The sequence below is a fragment of the Schistocerca cancellata genome, chromosome 12 (assembly GCF_023864275.1).
Source record: "Schistocerca cancellata isolate TAMUIC-IGC-003103 chromosome 12, iqSchCanc2.1, whole genome shotgun sequence".
NCBI classification, from domain to species: domain Eukaryota; kingdom Metazoa; phylum Arthropoda; class Insecta; order Orthoptera; family Acrididae; genus Schistocerca; species Schistocerca cancellata.
The window spans coordinates 93,362,972-93,376,388 of NC_064637.1; positions in this window are offsets into that span (position 1 = coordinate 93,362,972).

The window sequence follows — 13,417 nt, forward strand, 5'->3', positions numbered from 1 at the left end:
TTTCCTTGCCTTGAAACAGCTTTATTTCAATTTGTCCATAGTTCATTCTTATGTAGTTAAATTCAGTGAAAGTGTACCATTGTTGTCAGCGCATAAAAAAAAAATTACGATATAGCGGATAATTACGCTAAAAACTGGTAAAACGTGTGATATTTCATTTGTTTGTAATTAGTAGGAACCATCTTGTCTTCTTGGCGTACATGAACGTCAGTTGTTACCCAGAGTTAAAATTTCATCTAAGGTCCAAGTAAGCCATAGCACTACGTCACAGACAAACGACTGACGGCAGTGACAATATCTGTAGCATTTCGACGTTTGACAAATAATTCATGAACATGGCTGACGGTAAACAGCGGATACAAACAAAAGCAGACGACAGCGGTGATGCGAATGGACCTCACTATCCGTTACGACCACGCGCGATAGGTACACGAGCGGAGGCAGAAGCAGCCTCGACCGAAGTTTTAGAAGCTGGTCCTAGTGTGTAAACTATTCCCGCTTTTGAAAAAAACGACTTGGCCGCAATGATCGAAGCAATAATGGAACGCAGGTTCGAAAGTCAAAGACAGAGAGAAGCGCAAAGACAGGAACGTGAAAAGCAGGAAAAATTAGATGAAAAGGCCCGCGAAGAAAAAGAGAAGGCCGAAAGACGGCATAATAAAAATCAGGTCCTTGCAAATCTGTACAATTCAGTAAAAGCAGACATAAATCCAGTAAAAACAGATCTGCAAACGGAGATAAATCACCTAAATACACGGTTAAATTCGGTAAAGGCCGAACTAAAGGCAGACATAACAGCTGATTTAATACCCTGTTGGGTAATGTCCAAAGCCAAATCAGTAGTCAGATCACGACCATGAGGCTAGAAATTGACACACAAGTAGAGTCAAAAATAGAGGATATTTCAAAACGGTTAGATGAAAAAATCGAAGCAGCCAAGGGAGAGATAAATTCAAAAGTGATGGAATATCAAAAACAAGCTGCCACCTTAAAAGAAGATTATACTGCAATCTCTGGTGAGGTCAAAGGAGTTAAAACCGCAGTAGACACGATCGAGAATGTTTTTGATGATCTTTCCAAACAGATTGAGACTCTTAATGTAGAGGATCAAATAAAGAATACTGTTAAGGCACATGCTGAAGCATTGTCCGACCACTACCAAGAGTGGATTAAAAACAAAGGCGGATTCATAGAAAACAAGGTCAAGAACGAACTCAGGGAAACTGTCAAAAACGTGACCTTTGAAATATTGGCAGCCCCTGGAAAAACAGGAGACACGGTGATGTCAGAATTAGGCCATATAAGACTCAAGCTCAAGATTTACCTGAATGGCGTCAACAGATAGTTGATGAAGTTCGTACACTAAAATGTCAAGTTGAAAATCCCCACCTCCCGTGTCAGGAGAGTGGAATAATTCACCACGATGTAATGAACAACAGCAGGTATATTACCGTTCACAATTTGATAACGCTCAAACTCATAGTTCTATAGAAGCACAATTTAACCAGAGTATCAGCCCACCCAATTTTGTCAGTTTAATGCAGGAGGAAAGCGTGATCAAACATCGTGTTTTTCCGACCTTTCACCCACAGAAAAGAAAAATTCATCCTATAGTGTTCCTCCGAAATTTACCAGGAATTTTCCCGAATAGCTGGAGTGACCGCCAGCGAATTCAATTCGTTACTGGATTTACCGTAGGCGATGCTGCCTTATGGGGAACCGAAATGGTCGACTCTTGTAAAAGTTACAAAGAGTTTGAACAGATGTTTTTAGCTAAATTCTGGAGTTCTGGTGTGCAGCAGCGCCTGGGAAAAGAGGTTTACAACGCAGAAGTGTTTAACAGTAAGCGCGGTAGTTTGAGAAGATATTTTGAAAAGTATTTAGCGAAAATCAAGTTCTGGGAGTCGCCGATCACCGCCAAAGACTTTATTATGATTCTAAAAACTAAGCTACCGATTGCGATCAGAGAAAAGTTAGTAAACGTGTCTGAGGACGATACGGACACTTTCCTATCTGTGTTAGACTCGTTAGATATGATTTACGAGGACGCTTATGTTGGCAACGCCCACTTCAGTGCAGGCGGCGAGCACAATTCAGAATACGCAGGCAACAATGGTGGCCGAGCGAAAGCGCGTCACAGCGACGGCCAGTACCAACCCCACGACGGTCTCAAAAATAAACACACTACGTACTTCAACAGTAAATACAAAAATAAGTACAATAACGGCCAGAGATACAATCCAATATATAATTCGTCACCACCTCAGTACGGATATGCACTTTATAATACACAGCCCCAGCAATATGGAAACATGCAACCGATCAACGGTAATTATCAAAACTATCAGTCCTACGATTCAAATCGTCAGTGGAAAGTAAATAAATGGCATAATCAAGGTGGAGACCAACGTACACCTTTCAGTAACGGTTACAATCAACACAAGCCACAGCAAAATACCTTTCAGCCACAAAACATACACTTTACGCAACAAGCGAACGGACCTTCGGGAAGTCTGAAGCCTAAGCGCCCGCATAATACGCAAATTTATTAGGCGCAAGCGAATACGCCAGGACAACAAGATCCATTTCCAACCGAGTTCGTACCACAAAACCAACACCAGTTTCAGACGGAAGAAACTTTAAGAAATATAAATCAGCAGGAAAGTAAGCGTCGAGCGGAAAATTAAAAGCAGCACCTTTGAGCCTCCTAAAGGATGCTGCAGGTTTGAATGGGGGCACCCTGTCCCTTAGTCCACACGAAATTAAAGCAATTAGGTATGACAAAGAGACAAACTTACGGGATGATCTAGTAGCAGACACTGAGACGAAAGACAATGATGACGTATGGGACGAACAAGTTCAAGCTTCCATAAGAGTGTCAATTGCCAACATACCAGTAACAGCCATTGTAGATACAGGAGCTAATATAAATGTCTTATCTTTATGTTTATTTAAGCAAATATCCTCTGTATGCAAAGTTTTATCACTTCCAATTCAAAGTTGCACCGTTTCGGGAGCAATTGGTCCACTAAAACAACGTGTAAATCTTCAGACTCAGCTTCAAATCCAGATAGAGTCTATATCAGTAACGTGCGTTTTTCTTATTGTTAAAAACCTATCAGTGTCATGTATCCTGAGTATGCAATTCTTGAGGCAGACGAAAGCTAAAATTGACATCGAGTGCGGAATCTGTACTCTAGTAGCGAGCGAGCAACAAGTAACTGTAAATTTATTAAGAAGTAAGGTGAAAACAAACTTTGGGGTGCTTCAAATAGCAATACGGCTATGGACTAAAAGACAACAGTATAGTCAGACAGAAGACATGACAGATCTTGAAAGTGTTAATGACGATGAGTATATAGACCTAATTCCCGGTCAGAATGAATTATACGGTAGAGCTATTGAGTCCACTGAATTATCCAAACAACAGAAGAATGAGCTTTACAATTTGTTAACAGATTACGTTCAAGTATTTTCTAAGAAACCTGGACTAATAAAAGGCTTTGAATATCGAATGGATGTCCTGCCCCATTCAATCTACTGTAGAACAAGCTATTCCATTCCATATGCGAGACGCGAAGCTGTCAAGTGCGAGATCAGGAAAATGTTACGCTGGAATGTAATAGAAGTATCTCATTCACCTTATTCGAGTCCTTTACTGTCTGTACTAAAATCAGATGGTAGCGTAAGGCTAGTCCCAGATGCAAGATTAATCAATAAAATTATAGTACCCATAAGAACGAGACCACAGGCTCTTGAAGAGCATCTGCAGAAGTTTCATGGAGTTAAGTATTTGAGCACCCTTGATTTGAAAAGCAGTTACTGGCAAGTAAAACTTGCACAGGAGTCTAGGAAGTACACTGCGTTTATATTTGCAGGTAGAGCTTACCATTTGAAAGTATTAACGTTTGGACTAAATGTGAGTTCCGGAATTTTTATTTCTGCCCTGGACTATGTACTAGGTCCTGAACTTTTAGATGAGGTAACAGTCTATGTGGATGACAATCTTGTAGCATCGAAAAATTGGGAAGATCATTTGGCCCTTCTGCAAAAGGTATTTCAACGATTCAGAGAATATGGTGTTACAGCAAATCTTAAGAAATCCAAGTTTGGAAGAAGTGAAATAAAATCTTTAGGACACATCACCACCCCTGAAGGAATTAAACCCGATCCGGAAAAATTGTCTGCTATAAAAAACTTTCCAACCCCTGTTACAAAAAGGCAACTGAAAGGATTTATCGGTCTTACGTCATTTTTCAGACGTTTTGTTCCCAATTAGGTATTGAACAATCCCGCTCTTCACAACTTTTAAAAAAAGAATTCACATTGGAATTGGACGCCGGAATGCCAAGACGGATTTCAGAAAATTAATGACAGTCTGGTTAACAGTAACATTCTCCATCATCCTCAGATGGATAAGGAATTTTATATTACTGCAGACGCTTCCTTTGTGGGTATCGGCGCTTGTCTTTTCCAGATTCAATTAGTAAATGGACACGAGCAAATCCAAGTGATCAGCTTTGCGAGTCTAGTGTTATCTGAGTGTGAAAAGTCTTATTGGAGGCACTCGCCGTAGTATGGGCTTTTAGGCGATTTAACTATTATATCTATGGAAGAAAAATTAAAGTCTATTCAGACCATCAAGCCTTATCATTCCTCCTTTCATGCAAGTTGCAACATCCCCGTCTTACTCGATGGTGCTTATTCCTGCAGGAATATGACTGACATTATATATATAAAAGGTAAAGATAATATTATAGCAGATGCAGTTTCTGGCTCACCTGAGGGCTTACCAGAAACCAGCGAACTGGTGGAACAAATGTCTAATTATAAAGTTTTGCTAATGAAAGATCCAATTTACAGAAAGTATTTTCTTCAGTTATGTAGGCAGAGTCATATTCTTCAAAATACAGATCCGAAATGGAAAAAGGTTAGACAAATTCTTCACGAAAATCCAGTCCACAAGTTGTTCAAGTTTTATGAAGTTCATAACCAAGTGCTATTTCATAAGACGGCTGAGTCATCTGAGAGGTGGTGTGTTTGCATCCTTCGAAATTTCATTGAACATCTTCTGTGGTATACTCACATTTCATGGGGTCACTACGGACCAGAAAAATGTAAAAGGAAAATCTCGACTTACTGTTATGTTCTGAATCTACATCAGAGAATCCATAAATTATTGAGAAACTGTGTCATCTGTCAAAAGGCAAAATCCTTAAACATTTCCACCTCAATCCAATAATTGCTGAAAGGCCAAACCAGCTTCTTGGTATTGATTTGGCGGGTCCACTACCCACCGGTAGGGGAGGCGCTAAGTACTTAGTAGCAATCCTGGACAATTTTTCTAAGCACATAAGACTGTACGCAGTGAAATCTTCTTGTGCAAATCCGATCATTCGTCGCATTGAAAATGATTATTTCCCACGATTCGGGGTTCCAGAATCAATCTTGTCCGATAATGCTTCAAATTTCACATCACGCCCGTGGCGTGCATTTCTTGCTCGCCATGGAATCAAATAAATTTTGATATCCCTGTTTCGACCGCAATCGAATCCGACAGAAAGAACCTTCAAAGAATTTAACAGATTTATAAGGATGTACATTCCGAATAAGCAATCTAAGTGGGTAGACTTCGTAACACCTTTCGAAAAGATTGTAAACCACCTTCCTCATCTGTCGACCGGATTCACGCCACATGAGTTAATATCAATATCAAAAGAAAGGAATGAATGGGTAGACCCCCTTCCAAAGTTACAAGACAACGAATTGGACCTAGACGCAAAAATCAGGCAAGCTCTCATATCATTGACAACGTATGCTAACCTCCGAAAAAGGCATTTGATAAGAAGGTAAACAGAGTTATAGATTTCAAAGAAGGAGAAAAGGTATTCGTCAGGACTCACTTTAAACCATCCCTGTTGTTAAAGAAGAATCGTAAGTGGCAACACATTTATGAAGGTCCCTTTGTAATAATGAGGAAACCACACATTGGTAGCTATTTGTTACCTGACCCTGCCACGAATAAAATCAAAGGATTGTTCCATCATGATTTAAGAAAATTTTATAACGCCAGGAATTAAGTTAATTTAAGCTGTCAGAAAATTCTAAGGTATTGGAGATCTGGATTAACCAATGAGTGACAAGAACTGAACTGAACTGACGATGGACGTTAACCGGTGCTAAAAGGAAACCTTATGTATTAAAACAACGCGTCTGGAAAAAAAATACAGAATAAGTTGTAGACAAGTATTTATATGAATAATCTTTATGTAAACAGGAGGACATGTCCTAGAGGCGATTTTTAATTTTAGTTATAAGTTAGTATGTAAGAAAAATGATGTACTCGAGAGGTATTAATTAGCCCCGAGGTTCCACTTCTCTCGCTAAATAGTAATAAGAAAATGATGATTATATGTGCTTAGTATTAGAAAGTGAAATTTAATCGAGGACAAATTAATGACCTGTTTTGAAAGAAAATACTTAACGTCCAGACAAAAGAGGAAAGTAGTGTGAAAAGATTCGATTCCATGAGGCTATTCCCTATTTTCAAATGTGACGTAAATAAGGCACCAACTGTTAGCGCAAAACGGTCAGTAGATTTAACTTGTAAGTTCCAGCACAGTGCTGTGCCAGAGATAAAATAACATCTCTTTGAAGTAAACAGATACCTAGGATTAAGCATGAACAGATTGATAACGCAGTGCAATTGTTCTAAAAAGGCCTGACGTTAACCTTAAGTAAAAGCGTGATGGAATAAAAAGGAAGTTTATTATATAACGCAAAGTAAGATGAGTCCAGACTATAAACAAGCTGAGTAAAAGAACATATGAGTAACATGGTTTATTATGGCAACTTCACGGTTCTATTGAGCATTAGCGATACTGCAAATTCACAAGCTAGCAGCAAATAGAATAAGAATCTCGCCCAAGCTTCACAGGTCGCCACAGCAGCAAACAACAACACTCTACTGAGAGGCTTATATATACAAATCATAATTAATACCCAAATGCGTAATGCATAAACTTGACTTAGTCTAAGAAATGAACAAAGAGTAGTAAGCAAGCTGCAGCAAGATACATATTAGATAGAAATTCTTGAAGTGATAGATTTTATTTTAAGTGCGCACTGCAATATTTATTGTTTTCTCTGTGTTTATGTGATTATTGAACCCCTTTCCTAAGTGCAAATCCTTTAAGATCCTTGATTCTATCCACTCCGCAGGATCAACTTGTAAACACGCACGTGTGCTTGGAAAGTGAGGCACTACGTATAAAAATGAGTACGTTCGCGACGCGCATATTGCATTTGTAATGCGCAATGTAAATTAAATTTTCGACCTGGTTGAGGAGTAATTTAAATTCTGTCGACGATCCGCGAGTAGGCCCGCTTTGCCCACTTTTCTTTTTCGACTGTTTGTATTTCTACACGAAATCCAGAGGCGGATTTACTATTTTCAAATCTGTCCTCGAACTTTAAAGACAAACACATACGAGAGAAACTTTCACATAAATGAAGCTGCCCTCACAAGTCACTAAATAAGATGAGCATTAAAGAAAATGTATTGAGCCCACAAAATGAATAAGCAAGCGTGATAAAGATTACTATGAATGAAATTAATTTGTAAAGGAGATTGGAATGAATTTGGTCAAAGAAAAGGACTTATAATAGCTTACCTGTGACAGTAGGCATAAATAGTAAAAAAAAAAAACTCCGCTGCAGAGTGAAAATCTCATTCTGGAAACATCCCCCAGGCTGTGGCTAAGCCATGTCTCCTCAATATCCTTTCTTTCAGGAGTGCTAGTTCTGCAAGGTTCGGAGGAGAGCGTCTGTAAAGTTTGCAAGGTAGGAGACGAGGTACTGGCAGAAGTAAAGCTGTGAGTACCGGACGTGAGTCGTGCTTCGGTAGCTTAGATGGTAGAGCACTTGCCCGCGAAAGGCAAAGGTCCCGAATTCGAGTCTCGGTCGGGCACACAGTTTTAATCTGCCAGGAAGTTTAAAAAAAAGATTAATTAAGAAACAATTGTTCTGATTCAAAGTGGTCAATTAGATTATTTCTCGATTTAAATGAACTCTTGTAAATACTAGTATGTAAATCAATTTGTAAACACCGTGTGATGTTATGAAGCAAGAATTTCTTTTAATACACCGTTCACGCAGACGCTCACCACAGTGCAAGTGAAGTTTTAAAATCCGACGATTTTCAGTGGCAGTATTCTACTGCACCATATGTGTGAAAAATTCATTGATGTGCGCAGTGTGTAATAATCAGTGTCATTCCACACATGCAGGTGCAGCGGTAGCTACCACTTACCTGTGAATCCGTAATTGGATAGTGGACAGAAAGTGATGTGAGTCAGTTTCGGTGGCAGAAGCTCCCTCCAGCAATCTAAAAAGCACAAAGCCACTATCCGCCGAACAAAAGCGGCGCACAGCACCTCAAACGCGAAATCAACGCTCTGCAAGAAAGCTCCGGTCAAGTGCGCGCGCACAGACTATATTTCAAGACTGTTCGCAACAGTGGAGGCGGACAGCCACCATGTGACGAAATAATGTAAACGTTCAACCGCCAACAGCAGTTGCTGTGCGCTACATTCTGTAGCAAAAATTCACACCCACTACTGAAAACATTTTTGTATGTATCATAAACCTTCTGAGAGACTCTAAAATAGAGAAGTTAGCGTAATTAGTATAATGACTGATTGTACACAGAGGTAAGTTACAAGTTCACCTCTGAGCACTGTTGAAATGTAAACTTTGGTTCAAATGGCTCTGAGTACTATGGGTCTTAACATCTGAGGTCATCAGTCCCCTAGAACTTAGAGCTACTTAAACCTAACTAACCTAAGAACATCACACACATCCATGCCCGAGGAACGATTCGAACCTGCGACCGTAGCAGCAGCGAGGTTCCAGACTGAAGCGCCTAGAACCGCACGGCCACAACGGCCGGCGAAATGTAAACTTTAACGAGAGGTCACGATACGAATGAAAATAAGCACACTAAAATACGTCAAAGGATACGATCCTTCCTATATCCCATCCCACATGTATATAAAATTAGTTTTGTAAGCTATTCTAATATAAGATATTTTTTCTGTTTCATATGTGAAATAATTCGGAGAGCCACACTCGAGCCTTGAAAGTGAAAGATATGGACTTCCTTGTCGAAGCCATCACCAGTGGCCGCTCTACAAGTCTATCATAAATAGTGTATGTGCGACGAAAATAAATGTATAATTAAGTGCGACAACGGACAAGGCAAACAATCGACAAGACGATGACAATATAATGAATACGGTCAGAACAGAAAGTTGTGTACCAGTCGTGATAGTCAAATTACTTTTGCAACGATGAAAAATGAAGTGTGACTTTATTTCCTTATAAATATTGTAAATATGTGTACTTATAGCCTTAATTTTAAGAATCATCAAGAAAGACTGAATCAATACAAACACTGATAGAAGCACAGAACAAATTCACAATGATCCACCGTCAGTAATTACAAATTGAAACGTTAATTCTTTTATTATGGAATGAATGTGAAATGAAACTTTTAATAACCTGTATGTTACACCCGAAAATTACAAATATTCCAATGGGCATGAGGATGAAAGTAATACCTTCGGTATTCCTTCCCTCCCCATGGGAGGCAGTGTATTATTAGTAATTTTCGCTTCACAAACATTAATATACGCTCAATAGTAAATGCCTGATGGCCTAAAGTTATCGAACAATTGTAAAGTAAAAGAAATGAACGATCGCATAGCAGCGACAGAGTCTATTATTCTTTATTTTTGCCGTTCTTGCGCGGTGCCTGTAAATCTCTATGTACATGTATCGATTAATGGTATAAAAAGAATTCTGTTGATTCAAGACAAATGAGGCTTTTGGCGCCTACCTTTTACTGTTTGTATTCTATGCAAGGCGGACGCGGACTTGCTGCATTCCGCAACTGTATTTTGTATTTTATGTGAAAATATTGAGCGAATATGCTGTTATTTTTTTCAATTAGAAGACATGTAGTTTCTTGTAACTGATTACGAACAGGCAGCATCAAGAGGACATTATGTATAAGGTATTTAACCACAATGGTCATCTATTGTAATATAATATGAAAAGGTACGTAGCACTAAAAAAAGGTGTGTTGAAGATAAGTGTGCTTAGTTTAGTAAATTAACCTTGATGATTTTCAACTCCTTATGTACCTGAAGGATAATTATTTTGTGTTACTTCATCACCAGAAATTGCGATAACGCTGATGGGCCAAACGCAGCATGAGGCAGAAGGAACATTATCGTTTTCCTATTATTTCTGAACCAACTATTTTCTGTAGTGTTGCATTCCTTTTAAAGTCTATAAATCTTCTGGTCCCTTCGTGTTGATCCGGGTATGACTACATCGCGACTGTAAAAATGCACAGAAATGACAATGTTTTTTCCGAACGATCTCAAATATACATCAATATGTTTCTCTTAGTCAGGTATTGAATGCTCAACGTATGTTATTATAATAGTGTAATCAATCCCTGATTCTGTTGCCTGGCGCGAAGATCTCTGGACTACATCTCCATGATTGATTAGCGCTACGAAAATGGCGATGTCTCTTCTTGAAATAAAAAAAAGCTGAAAATTTACTGGCATTCAAAATACAACTTTGTTACACTGTTTGTATACAAGAAATACGTTAAATAGCTTCAGATGGAATTTGTTGATGGTATGTGGTGCGTTACCACGTTGAACACGGACAACTGTTATTTACAACAATGTTCACCCACATAGTTCTCAATGTTAGCTGCCGGTGCGTCAATTTAGTCCAAATTTACACTCTCAATTACATTCTAGCCCTTTACAGCCATGAAAGTAGCTTCAACCACTCTGTCAATTCGACATTAAATGAAATGAAATGATCGTGTGGCATTGAGGACCGGGAGGCCCCATCCCGGGAAGTTCGACTGGCGAGCTGCGAGTACTATTTTGTAAATTCGAGATTTCTCACAAAACTCGATCTGTCTCCACTAAAAACACTTATACATTGTTCATATACGCGTCTTTGTTTACGCTGAAAAATGACTAAGGTACTGCCTGCACTTGCTGTTAAACTGAGTCTTCACTCGTTGTACCCACAAATAATCAACTAAAGACTAAACAGTTACTAATTTTCTTCAATATAATGTAACTGCTGTCTCCCATTAAACTTTCCTGTGACGGCTTCCCTTCTTCTCTTTTGTCTTGTATATTTCTTCTTTCTTCGGGTCTTTTTCTCTTTCTTCTAGTAATGGGCACTCGTCTCCGCCGAATTCTTTAGAAACGCAATGTTCACTGTAAAGGAGAGGGACTTATTATAGCGCACCTCTTCGTTTTGTTGACACGATCTCCGAAAACATCATTAGGTCTGCTTTTTCCATTAACAACTCTCCTTAGCTCTCTTGTTCAGATTTTATCTTCCATCCATTGCCCATAGCACTTATTTCACGTGCAGCTCCAAAATTTATCTTGATATTACATAAAATACAACAACGAATGCGCATTTACAGGTAATATTACATACGTTTCACTATATATATATATATATATATATATATATATATATATATATATATATATATATATATATAGGGTGAGTCACCTAACGTTACCGCTGGATATATTTCGTAAACCACATCACATACTGACGAACCGATTCCACAGACCGAACGTGAGGAGAGGGGCTAGTGTAATTGTTTAATACAAACCATAGAAAATGCACGGAAGTATGTTTTTTAACACAAACCTACGTTTTTTTAAATGGAATCACGTTAGTTTTGTTAGCACATGTGTACATATAAACAAATACGTAATCAGTGCCTTTGTTGCATTGTAAAATGTTAATTACATCCGGAGATATTGTAACCTAAAGTTGACGCTTGAAACCTCCGACGTTCAGTTGCGTGTTGTAACAAACACGGGCCACGGTCGGCGAGCATCATCTGCAGGGACATGTTTACGATGACGACCGTGTTTACGAGTGTGGCTGTAGTGCACTGTTGTGGTTTGGTCTAGCTGTCACAGTGTCCGCATGTAGCGCTTGCTGCTATTGTTATTCTGCATTCGTCTCCGCACTCAGACCAACTGCAGTACACCGTGTTACCAGACGTCTGTGATAGTGTAGTGTTGTAGGAACTGTGACCATGGTGTATTCGAACTCTGAAAAGGCGGAGATGATACTCATCTATGCGAGTGTCGACGAAATGCAGCTGAAGCCTGCAGGGTGTATGCAGAACGGTACCCGGACAGAGAGCATCCAACGTGCCGCACATTGCAAAACATCTACCGCCAACTGTATGCACAGGTATGGTCGTAGCACGCAAACGGGTCCGTAACAGGCCCGTCACAGGAGAAGCGGGTGCAGTTGGTGTGTTAGCTGCTGTTGCCATGAACCCACACATGAGTACATGGGACATTGCGAGAGCCGGTGGACTGAGTCAAAGTAGTGTCATGCGCATACTGCATCGTCACCGCTTTCACCCGTTTCATGTGTCGCTACATCAGCAATTACGTGGTGATGACTTTAATCATCGAGTGTAATTCTGTCAATGGGCATTAACAGAGAATACGTTGCAGTTCTACCTGTTTACCGATGAAGCGGGTTTCACAAACCACGGGGCAGTGAATCTACGGAACATGCATTACTGGTCCGTGGACAATCCTTGCTGGTTCAGACAGGTAGAGCGACAGCGACCGTGGACTGTAAATGTATGGTGCGGAATCATTGGCGACCACCTCATTGGCCCTCACTTCATTGCAGGGGCCCAAACAGCTGCAACATACATCGCGTTTCTACACAATGTTGCTCGAAAATGTCCCATTGGAAACGCGTCGACGTATGTGGTATCAACATGATGGTGCACCTGCACATTCCGCAATTAACACTAGGCTGGCCCTTGACAGGATGTTCGACGGGCGTTTCATAGGACGTGGAGGGCGCATAAATTGGCCAGCCCATTCTCCTGATCTTACACCTCTGGACTTCTTTCTGTGGGGTACGTTAAAGGAGAATGTGTACCGTGATGTGCCTACAACCCCAGAGGATATGAAACAACGTATTGTGGCAGCCTGCGGCGACATTACACCAGATGTACTGCGGCGTGTACGACATTCATTACGCCTGAGATTGCAATTGTGTGCAGCAAATAATGGCCACCACATTGAACATCTATTGGCCTGACATGTCGGGACACGCTCTATTCCACTCCGTAATTGCCGGTCGAAGTGGCCGTGCGGTTAAAGGCGCTGCAGTCTGGAACCGCAAGACCGCTACGGTCGCAGGTTCGAATCCTGCCTCGGGCATGGATGTTTGTGATGTCCTTAGGTTAGTTAGGTTTAACTAGTTCTAAGTTCTAGGGGACTAATGACCTCAGCAGTTGAGTCCCATAGTGCTC